The 11,561-nt window shown below is 38.6% G+C and overlaps 1 long non-coding RNA gene and 1 pseudogene across 1 annotated transcript; both read right to left on the reverse strand.

Moving 5' to 3' along the window:
* Positions 1 to 583: 583 nt before the first annotated feature.
* Positions 584 to 2,752, reverse strand: LOC117165206 (very long chain fatty acid elongase 6 pseudogene; annotated as a pseudogene).
* Positions 2,753 to 4,754: 2,002 nt separating this feature from the next.
* On the reverse strand, positions 4,755 to 7,915 carry LOC143304704 (uncharacterized). The gene is made up of 2 exons (XR_013061363.1): positions 7,470 to 7,915; positions 4,755 to 7,267 (listed from the first exon to the last, which is right to left on the reverse strand). It is a non-coding gene; the product is annotated as an uncharacterized LOC143304704 (long non-coding RNA).
* Between the last annotated feature and the right edge of the window lie 3,646 nt (positions 7,916 to 11,561).

The following is an 11,561-nucleotide window of genomic DNA, read 5'->3' on the forward strand; positions in this document are numbered from 1 at the left end:
AAAATAGCAGAAAATATTCTAAGGCTCAATAAAGATTTTGAACTAATGCATGATCCATTTTTTAATATCACTCGTACTTTATTCATACAAATTGTTATGTATTCTATGGCTTCTTTCAATATATATAGTTTCATAGTTTTATACGTACGACAATAAATATGTCAACCCTATAATTCATTATTATAAAAGTATATCAGATTTGCCGGCGAATCTGTGTTTAATATTTTTTTTACTATTAGATGATTCAATATTAGATACGTTAATATTACCCGAATATTTACACATTACATTTTCAAATATTATATCGCTTCCGTTCTTGTTCCAGTAAGGTTTTGTCACGTTATCGGAAGAAGGAAACATTACAAATAAAAGAGACCAAAAAATTTCTTTGGAAATCGTTTCATAAGTAAACAGATTAGGGATATATGTGTTTCCAGGACGAGATTTATTAATTCATTCGTACTATAGTTAACGATAATATTGTTAAGATATTAAAAATTTATTTCTGATTTAGTGTGCGAGATTTACTTTAATTCTATTTCTTCATTTTCATTCATTCACAATCAATCTTTACAACTTTGCCTTCACAAAGGCTTGAGAGAACTATATTCATCAAATTATTTCTTGACGTCCATATCCATCACATGAGATTTTGATAAAGTTTTTCTTAAGATATGTCACTGAAAAGCATCCGTAAAAAAGATTTAAAAAATTTTTCACCTGCTCTACATAAACTTCAGCTTGTTATAACTTGCAGATCTATTAGGCTAATCCTTCTTTCCAATTTTTTTTATGTGTTTGTTAGATAAATAAGCCTGCTGGAAGAATCTGACAAATAAAATGAAATAGCTGAGGTACATCAGCATAGCAAGTTTGATGTTCAAAGGCGTAACGTGACATTCAACTTGGGCACTGTGTACATAGTAGTAAGCTGATGCAGTTAAAATGCAACCCACAACCATTTGTGATAGCTGTAGCGTAGTAACAAACATGGCGACCCATTTTGGTATATTGAACCGCATTGCTTTCAGAGCATAATAGGAGTACATCCAGGCATGAACGAAAGAGTTTACCAAGCCAAACCACTTGCCATTTTCTGTGGCCTCTGCATAAGAGAACCAGGTATAGAGAAGGACTGTTACGTGATGGTACCAATGTAGAAAAATCAACGGTTGCTTTCGTAACACAATGAAGGCTGTGTCGCAAAATTCTACTAGCTTCGATAGGGCAAAGGTCCACGACCAAAAACCGAAAACTGGATCTTGAGTAAGATGGCTGGAAAGAATATAATTACATTTCTATTATGATATAATATTTTGGAAATATTGTTATATGTTATGAACATGATATATAAATTGAAGTTACATAGTGTGTTTCTTAATATCTGTCTGATGTTGTGTATTTTTCATATTACAAACAATTTACTTTTATGTTGGAAGTGGCTGAATTTATTTCAAGTATAGTACAATAATAACAAATGCAGTTATTTTTGTTATAATATCAAAAATAAAAATTTCCATTTATCCATATTTTATACATTTCTTTGAAGTTTCTCAATTTTCCACAGCATCGAACAACATTTTGCAATAAAAGTTAACAAAAAGACGCGAATTTCTAGTATTAAAGAAAATTTGCAGATAAAATTAAATTATAGATTAAAACTGTTTAGCTGAATTCCTTGCTTGTAGACAATTGCTACGTTTAAACTGTCTTTCTAAACGTAATAATTTCCGGGATATTCCGTAAAATATGTTTTCAGTCTCAATTTTGCAGGATATTTTTGCTCCTTCGACATGGATTTTCCCGTGTAAAGATAATATGTGTCAAATATATTACGAATCCCCTGTTAGATACGTATGCTATCGCAAGGCGGATTGAGCATGTACAGATACTTTTAGCATAAAATCAAATTCTGTATGCATTTACATTTAAAACGTTTCGGGCTAATATTATTAAAAAGAACAGTTTTTAAGGTAAATGAAGTTTTATTATCTATTATTCAACACACATCCCTTCCTTGTCATATTTTTCTGAATTGCTTCTACAGTATTGAGTTGATGTAATGACCCACTTGAGAGGCTCGAATTGCTTGACTGACTATTCCCTCTTATGTTTTTCCGGAGGAAAGTTTGGCGTGGGTGTGCCCTTTGAACGAAGAACGCGGATTCGTTGTTCACACTTTTCGTCAAGGAAGTGAGGGTAACCATCCGCGATGCCGATTGGTTATGAGCCATGCTAATGAAAAAGGATATGAGGTAGTCTCCCACCAACGTGGATCGGGGGGTGACTTCGTTCCTGGGGAAAACCAGTCCTTTTCGATAAACATGTGTTCGGTATTCCCATTCGGTGACTACACGCTTTCTCCGTGATTTCTAAGAGCCTAATAAACTCAAGGACTTTTCCGAAACCCGAAAATAAACTGAAAATACTTACTTCTAGACAAACAGTTTGACTGGCAAACATGTGGAAACAATGAAGCCAAAGTTGACGGTTTATGGTGGGTCCTTGAGTTTATTGAGGGCCGCTGGCTGCCAGGTAGCGTCGGCTGGAGTACAGCTGTTCCATGCGACGTAACAGCGTGGGAAGCTAGTAGCGCTGTGTCGTCAGCAAATGTTGCTATTGTTATCTCTGTTGATGTTGGTAAATCGGTAACAGTGTAGATGGAGAACAGCAGGCGTCCGAGGACACTACCTCGGAGTATGCTAGATTCCATTGGGAACGCTGTGGAAGTGACGTCTAAGTATTTAACCATGAGTTGTCTATTGGTTAGGTAGGACTTTAAGATGGAGTAGTTGGTGTGTGGTAGGACTTTTTTAAGTTTGTATAGTAGTACTTCGTGTCATACTTTGTCGAATGCCTGTTGAATGTTTAGGAATATCGCTGAGCAATATTTTTTCTTTTCAAGGGATTGGTTGATAATGTGTGTTATGCGATGGATTTGCTCTACTGTTGAATGCTGTTTCCGAAAACCGAATTGATGATCTGGGAGTATTTTCAAATCCCCCAAGAGTGGAAGGAGTCTATTCGTTAGCATTTTCTCGAATAGTTTTGACAGGATAGGTAAAAGACTAATTGGGCGATAGAAGCAGAGTTTCATATATTGGTTTTCCGAGTTTAGGGATGAGAGTAATCAGTGAAATTTTCCAGGCCTTAGGAAAGTATTCAAGGCGAAGAATTGCGTTAAAAATCGATGTGACGAGTGCAATCCCTTTTATGAGAAGTTCATTGATTGCTCTATTGCCTATTAGGTCATGCCCCGCTGCTTTCTTGGGGTTTAGGCGACTGATTGATTCTATAATCTCTGCAGAAGTGAAGGGTTCAATAGGAGGAGACATTTAGAAGGGAGAGTGCAGGTGTTCAGTAATGTCTGCGGCAGCTTTGGAGGAATGGGGTTTAAATACTTTAGACAAGTATTTAGCAAACAGGTTGGCTTTACCTATAGGGCTACACGCCCATCCACCTTGCGGATAGCGGATTGATGGGATTATTTGCGGGGAGCGCGTGAGTTTCCTGGAAGCCCTCCATAGTGAGTAGTTGGAGTCAGCTGTGGGGGACAAATTGGCGAGATATTTATGAAAACAGTCGTTTTTATAATTTTTGATGATTGTGATTGGCTTTCTAGTTGCGTTGTTTAGTTTGCGTTTGTTATCCGGTGTTCTATGGGACTACCATACTCTTCTTAGTCTACGTTTTTCTGCTATTTTTTTAAATATGTAATGGGGATATTCACGTTTGCTGATAGAAGTCTTAGTAGGTGTGGAGGAGCGGATAGCGTTTATTATGCTCGTGTTTAAGTATTTCGTGACTGCTTCGATATCTTCATTAGTTTTTAGTGAAATTAAGGCTGAAGTTGAGTCATTAAAGACTTCTCTAAAGAGCTGCCAGTTGGTGAGTTGATTATGAATAAAGCCATTAGGTGTATTCTCGATACTTGTTGAACTGACTGTTGCTATCACGGGCGAATGGTCAGAAGAGAGATCAGCCGAGGAGTTGATTTGGACATATTTTGGCGAGATATTTTTAGTTATGAAGAAGTCAAGTAAGTCAGGTATTTTGTTAGTGTCAGTGGGCCAGTGTGTGGGTTCATATGTGGTGAAGTAGTCGAGATTGTTGGTGATTATGCTGTTTAAGAGATTTTTGCCTCTTACTGTGACCTCTGCCCCATTGGGTAAGTTTGGCGTTATAGTCTCCTCCAGCTATGAATCTATTGCCCAGAGTGCCAAGAAAGTTATCAAAATCTTCTTTGGCGATGGAGTGTCTGGGAGGGCAGTATACTGCTGAAGTGGTGATTGTACCATGGTAGTCTTCTATTGCTACGTTTGTTGCTTGGAGGTAATCTTTCTGGAATGATGGAAGTTCGTAGTGCTTAATGCTGGATTTGATAATGATTCCGGTGCCACCGTGGGCCTTTCCGCTGGGATGTTGGGTATGGTAGAAGTTATAACCATTTATTTTCAGATAGTTTTTGTCGGTGAAGTGGGTTTCAGATACGAGCATTACGTCGACTTGCTGTTGCTTTAGAAAGAGTTCTAGTTCGAATTTGTATTGAGCTAGCCCCTTGGCATTCCAAAGAGCTATGCGTCTTGATTTTATTTTGCGTCGGGGCGTATTAATTTATCCATGGTGAGTGTTAATAGTGATAGCAAATTATTTATTTGTTCAGATTGTTTTTCTATTAACTTTTCAACTCTAATGTCACGTTGATTCGGGATTATTTCACATTCCGCACGTAAGGTGAGAGATTCGTATTCCAATTATGATCGTTATTACAAAATTTATTAGAAACTGACAAAGTAACGATACAGAATGTTATAACAGAACAGAATAGAATGTCGAGTACTGACTTGGGAGGTTTTTTTATATCAAGGGGTTGGCTCCTGTGGAGGGGTTATCGTTGGATGCCGGTCACATAGGGATCCTGTTACTGCTTAGTTACTGTTTCGATGGCTAAGGTATGTGAGAGATATGATTATCCTATTGCTGCATTCGCGGGGCCACTGTGACACTAGAGACGTTGTCTGTGTTCTATGAATTGGAGACATTATTTTGAGAATGGTCCCTGTGGTTATTTGGATTATTTTGATTTCCTTGTACTGTTTGGGAGTAGTATAGGAGATTGAAGTAGTAGTGAATTTCGGAAGACTGGGTATTTGATTGGTTGTCTCTTTGGCTCTAAGCTTGGGATACTTATTTATACATAAGGTTTTGTAGGCTGAGCGGCCTTTGTAGTTAGCAGAATGGTCACCTTGACAGTGGATGCACTTCGTTGGGGTTTCCGGTGATTTAGTGCACTGGTCAGTGGGGTGTGTACCTGCACATTTAACGCAGCGGATTTATATGCAATCGCTTCCTCTGCAATGTTTGCATTTTTCAAAGCTTTTGTTCATGCAATAGCTCTAGTGTTTTGTTCTCGTGTTTTCGTTCTAGTTATCCTAGTTGAACAAGTTTTGAAGTGTCCGTACCTGTGTAACGTCAATTCACATCAGAGACCAGGCCACACACCACGGACAGGATGGCACCCAGATGTCTGCATATCCTTGGCGCGTGCCCTCAGTAGTCTTAAGTACCCACCAGGGGTCTTGGCATTTTCATAGTTAAGGTCCTTCGGACCAAGCGAGTATTTCTTGTCTTAGATTTCCCTTTACGTTTATTGTCTACCACGTGTTAGCCTAGAAAGTTGGTTTCCTTCACATCTGACATGTTCCGTTGGCAACTTTCTCGCGAGAGCGGCTAAAACCCTTCCTGGTCCACCAACCGTCCTATTATCCAATCGGAGACGGTATCTACTGCCCTCACTTCCTTAACCAAAATTGTCATCAACAAATCCGATAGTCCCGTGTCCTTAGACACACCCACCCCTAGCTTTCCTCAGACACAGTATCGTCAGTAAAACTTCACTTATTCTGTATCCTTAGAATAGTCAACATATCTATATCGGTCTCTACCCTTATAAGTCGCGTACTTAATATATTGTTGTAACTAAGTCTTACATAACGTGGTTGGAGTGAATTGTGATTTATGCTAATTCAGTGCATGTTACATTGTGATTGGTGAATTCACAATAAAGGTTGATTAAAACAAAGTTAATTGTTGTGTTACGACTCAACTATATTTTATTTCCACCAACCAACCCTAAAAATTACGTGACACCTGCCTGTTCAAATGGATCGAATAGAGCATTCTCTCTTCCTCCGAAGATGGTTGTATTTCATCTTCACTCAATATGTTGCGTCGTGCAACACTCTACCTGGACCCGGCCATACACCGCGGGCCAGACAGGCCCCAGATGTCCGCTCATTCTTACGGCGTACCCTCAATAACCTTAAGCACCCGTCATAAATCCCACTAATTTGCTTGCTAAGGTCCTTCAGACCCAACAAACATCTGTTTTCTGAATCATTTCTAAAGATTATTGTCTACCACGGCTTGACAAGGGAAAGTTGGGTTTTCCCACGTACGATGCTTCCTAATAACAACTTTCTATCGAGAGCAGCTAAGACCCTTCCTAGTCCACCAACCTTCGTTTAACCAATTAACAACAAATCCGATGGTCCCGTGCGCTAGACACACGCATCCTTAGCTTTCCTCCGCTACAGCATCGTCACCGAACATCACTGATTCTTCAACCTTCAAACATACAACATCCTTCGACCGGGTCTACACCCGAAGATCAGTCAGTCACTTATCTTATACATACGCACCAGCGTAACTATCTTCTTCACAAAGTTGTTGGAATAAACTGTCATTCACACCTTGTTACATCAGTGTCATATTCAATTAACCACCTCTATTATCCTAATCGAAATAGGGGATCGATCATTTCGTGGCGTCGATTATCTAATCGTGACGGGAATTTACGACTCCCGTTGGCGTGCTTCCTCGCGATCGCGTCTCTCCGCGATCGAAACACAATGTCATAGATCTGTTTTGCCGCTTTTTAATTTCTTGTTTCTGAATATTTGCTTGAAACTTTTTCACTTCAGGGAATGACTCATCTTCTTCTTTTAGCTGATGCATCTTCGTGTTTTCACTCTGTGAAAAAGTTCTCTTTCTATTACTATTTCTTGTTGTCATTGAACACTTTTCTGGCTGTATTGCATCTTCTCTTATAGGGAATGTGTCTGTGAAGTACCCGCGATTTTCCTTGAAATTGTTTCGCTTAAAACACTTTTCTCATTTACTATGTTTTGTAGGGCTTTGTGTTATTTCTTCTTCTGAGCTACTTCTAGCACTTTTCCTTTTTTTTAGATCGGTTTTCACGTTTCCTCTAAAAATGTAGGATATATTTAATTACGTTATAATAGAATTTATATGCACAATGTACATACATTGAGCGATTAGATTTCAACATATTAATTAACCGATATCAAGCATTATTAAGTACTATATATAAAGGTTAGTATTGATCAGTAACATGAGATTCGGGGTAAGATTAAAGATATTAAATTTCATCATAATATGATACAAACATTTACATTACTGTCATCGTCACGAATTAATGGCTTTCGTAATTTTGCAACAAGTGACATTGACTGTTGTTTTTTAATATTAATTGCAGCTTTCCTTCAACCCTCTCTTTTTGCTCGGCTCTTCAAAACTTTTGGCGTAGTTGTAGTTGAAGGGCCAGGTTGTGGTGTTTGAGCAAAGTATCTCCAAAATGGTCGTTAACAGATTTTTTAACACCCAAGCAACGTATATTCAATATATCTTTGGTAATTAGTGCTTTAATCCGATTCTTTGATGTAGTGCCGATATTCCTACAACCGATAAATCTACAAATAAATTCTTTATAAGTGTAGTATCGTGGAAAGAAGGGCCTGTGGTGGCACTCGATAGTTAAATAGCACCACTCGACACTAACTAGTGTCGGACGACGAAGTGGTTAGCGCCTTAGGTTACGAACGTAGGAGTCCGATTTTTCTTCCACGGTACAAAAAATGAGGAAAAGAGCGGCCGTACCCAGCAGCGACCTCTACAGCGCTGAGCACAGCTCAACGATACTACATAAGTATTTAATATATACATTAAACTATAGTTTGTAATAATACATACCATAATTTAATATTGTGGTTGAAATTATGACATATGTAACAATTAATACAAACACTTAACTTGGAAGTATATGTAAATTATTTTTCAAAAAAAATATTTATATGAAACAATAATAAAATAATGAAGTAACGTTGAGAATAAAATCTAGTTTAATTACAAATATATGCACTGTTAACAATACCGTTCTTATCAATTTTATTAAATTTACAGTGAAGCTTGCAATTACACTAATGTCAATGAATATTAACGTATATGTTTATTATTACACCAAATAAAAGTGAAAGTACTCTAATGAAAAATACAATATACTTTAATGGAAATAAAACAAGTGAAGCGTTTATTAATATTATTATACAGTACTATATTATATTATTATAATATTTATTAATATTTACTTACCTTTTACGTTTGCATAAAAACTACAAAATTGTAAATATCAACTTTTATAACAGAGATAAAACAAGTCACAGAAATTCGTGTCTTTCAATGGCAAAATGCGTTAAAGGAAGGGAAACGATAATCTCCGTTTCGCGTCACAAGCGGGACTGTGCCAGTTTTGCTCCTTGAAAGTACATGTAGCGGTACATGAGCTAGAGGACAATTCAAATTATGTTGTTTTTTTGCCTCGGAGTATCAATATCGTTAGGACATACATAATGTAGCAATAAATAAACTCCGAACAAAACTATGTTGCCGCTACGTGCAACTGTCGAACGAAGACGAATTTGAATTTTCCGATTCTCCTCCGACCAGTTTATACTGTACCAGTTTAAACGGACGCAATCGTAAAGAGTTATCGATCATGTAGTGGATCGTGTGAGGATCAATAATTTAGAGAATACGAGAAATTGCTGCTGCAACGCCTCAAATATATTTAGAATAAATAAAATAAATACGAATAAATATAAATACCGTCGAGAGACGCTCGTACAAATGTATTCGCGAAGCTAGGGTATGGTCGCTTGCGAAAAACTCGATAACTATAACTCGGATGACTCGGATAATAACTCGTAGATATTGATCGATAATTCGTAGGTACTCGGTATATACAAACTCGCGATCACGTCCGTTTATTTATACTGGGGGAGGGGGGGGGGGAGTCGGAAAATTTGAATTCATCTTAGATCGACGATTGCCCATAACGGTGACTTTGTTTTGTCCGGAGTTTACCTATCGATATGTTTCGTGCGTCAAGGCGATGTCCGTGTTCCGAGGCACAACAACATGAGTCGCTCTCGATCCGCCACGTCCTATGACTCTACCGACTATCTACCGAGTATTGATCAGTTACTAACGAGTTATGAGCGAGCGGTTATACACTGTCTTAGCGAATCCGTTAATACGAGCGTCTTTGCGAACATTATCTGTTCTTATTTATTTAATCATTTTAAAATATACTTGACGGTTTCTACAACGGGCAATCTCGTCTAATAAATCTCTCGATTAACCATCCTCTACACACAAGTCCCTTAATACATAACGACTTTTCAGTTCAATTGAGATCATTGCGTTTAACGCCATCTATTCGCCCGGGCGCGCCATTTTTCTCTAGAATATAAATTGTACCGCATGCTTGAATATGTACCGCATGCTTGAATATGTACCGCATGCTTGAAATAGCCAGCCATGTTGATATGGAAGAGGAGGCGAAAGTGGAGCATATTGTAGAAGGAATAGTAGATGAAGAAAACAATAAGTCTACTACATCCATTAAAGAATTGAGGAAGAGATTAATCATGTACGAGGAACAGAATTATCGCAGAGCAAAATTGATTGTGAAGCTAGCCAAAATTGAAAGGAGCAGGATGCCCAGTCAATCTGGAGATATGAAGAAGACGAGATGTTACAATTGCGGCGACGAAGAATATGAGTGTGCAGAGTGCCCGAATAGGTCGAGAGGACCCAAGTGCTTTAAGTGTAGAGAGTACGGACACATCGTATCGAAATGCGACAACCTGAGCGAGTCCCATAAAGTTGTTTCTAGCACGTGGCAATCGTTGCAGACGAAGCGTGGTAAAGACTTCAAGATCGGAAATTTCGAATTGAGCGCGCTAATAGATACCGGTAGCGAACTAACTTTAATGAGAGTGAATCAGTATGTGAAAATTGGTATCGGGTCCGGAAGAAATTGTACACTCGAAGAATTTTCGACGAATATTGTGATAGATGATGAGTCGTACGTTGTAACGATACATGTAGTTTCAGATACTTTGATGCAACACTCGTTCATAATTGGCACATACTTCCTGAATACCGTCGAATTAAACATAAAGGACGGAAATGCTTCTATTCGTAAAGTAGAGAAAAAAGATTGTAATAGACACCCAGAGGTGTTTAAAGTAGATATAGAAATGCGGCAAGACAAAGTAATTGAGTCTTAAAGTCTTAATCCGACTTTGCAAATCCGATCGTAGTTGAAAAAAGGAACGGATCTCTTCATGTTCCTATCGAGGAGAATAGTAGAGAATGTACGGCAGTTGTAGTTACCATGAGTCCTTATCTCGAGGACACCGTCGTCATGAAACAAAAATTTGTTAGATAAACCGGTTTTTTTGCGTGAAGAGGGAAAAATGCTATTACGCGTACCCAGAGAGATCCGCGTCTCTGGGTTATGTAGGACTCGGCAGGTGACATCGCCATACGCCCTAAAAACCCCTCGATCCTTTATTTGATTAGACACGGACAACCCCGGCATAGCCGATCAGCATTCATCAGGATTGTCATTAACCGCGTCTCCGAATATTTAACGTTGCATGCTGGTACCGCTCCTCCTGTTCGCTGACCCCATAGCCATTTCCATTTCTCTTCTGTAATTTATTATCGATTTGCAGAACGCTTTGAGCTTTGTCCAGTATTCGTCCTTGGTAACCACGGTGTCCACCAAGTTGACCACACTTATCCTGAGACCCAGGAAATTCTCGAGTTCGATCGTTATGTTCATTAGGTCCATTTAGGACACACGAACAGGACGTGTTCTGCATCGTCGTTCGGGTCACCACAATCCCTACACTTAGTGTCTACCCCCTTACCGATCCTCTTTCTGCAGCTGTTGAAGATACCATGCCCCGTTAACATTTGCATCGTAAAGTAATCGATGTCTCTCCTTTCCTTGGCGAATATAGACGCATTACCTATCAACTTCCTAGTAAAGTTGTCCTCTTTGTAATTGCCCTATTCCGCTTGTCACTCCATTAGGGCTTTCTTCCTTATGTCATCCAGTTCTTCTTTTAACATGATGTATCTATCGATCACTTCACCTTCAACAGCTAAGCTCTTATAAATCTTCATTCTCTCGTATGATTCTTTCAACATCCTAGCTTTAATGTTGATCGGTAAGTTGCCGGTCAATACACAAAGCACCGCATGAGATACAGTGAGGTAGGCTGTAAATGTAATGCACAGGGCAGTACGTTGGGTCCTTTTTATAATCTTCCTGTTCTTCTCATAGTTCATTGCATCAGCCCACACAGGCGCACCATATGTCACGATGGGTTCCCAAACATTGTAAT

The sequence above is a fragment of the Bombus vancouverensis genome, unplaced genomic scaffold, assembly GCF_051014615.1.
Source record: "Bombus vancouverensis nearcticus unplaced genomic scaffold, iyBomVanc1_principal scaffold0049, whole genome shotgun sequence".
NCBI lineage: Eukaryota > Metazoa > Arthropoda > Insecta > Hymenoptera > Apidae > Bombus > Bombus vancouverensis.